The sequence below is a fragment of the Apteryx rowi genome, unplaced genomic scaffold (assembly GCF_003343035.1).
Source record: "Apteryx rowi isolate R43461 unplaced genomic scaffold, aptRow1 scaffold_8, whole genome shotgun sequence".
NCBI classification, from domain to species: Eukaryota; Metazoa; Chordata; class Aves; order Apterygiformes; family Apterygidae; genus Apteryx; species Apteryx rowi.
The window spans coordinates 2,532,324-2,532,530 of NW_020451093.1; positions in this window are offsets into that span (position 1 = coordinate 2,532,324).

Consider the following 207-nt stretch of genomic DNA (forward strand, 5'->3'; position numbering starts at 1 on the left):
TTCTGCTGTGTCAGCCCGGGTCCCTCCGGCCCGGCCCGGCCCGGCCCGGCCCGGCCCGGCCCGGCGGCGCGGGGCCGCCTGCGCAGGTGCCCCCTAGTTTTGCCCGCGTCGCGGCTTAACGCGCGGCTTCGGAGCGCTGGAATCACGAGATCGGCTTTTCCCCTCGCCGAATCGTTTCCTTGCGTAAGGCAGCATTCGGGTCTCACT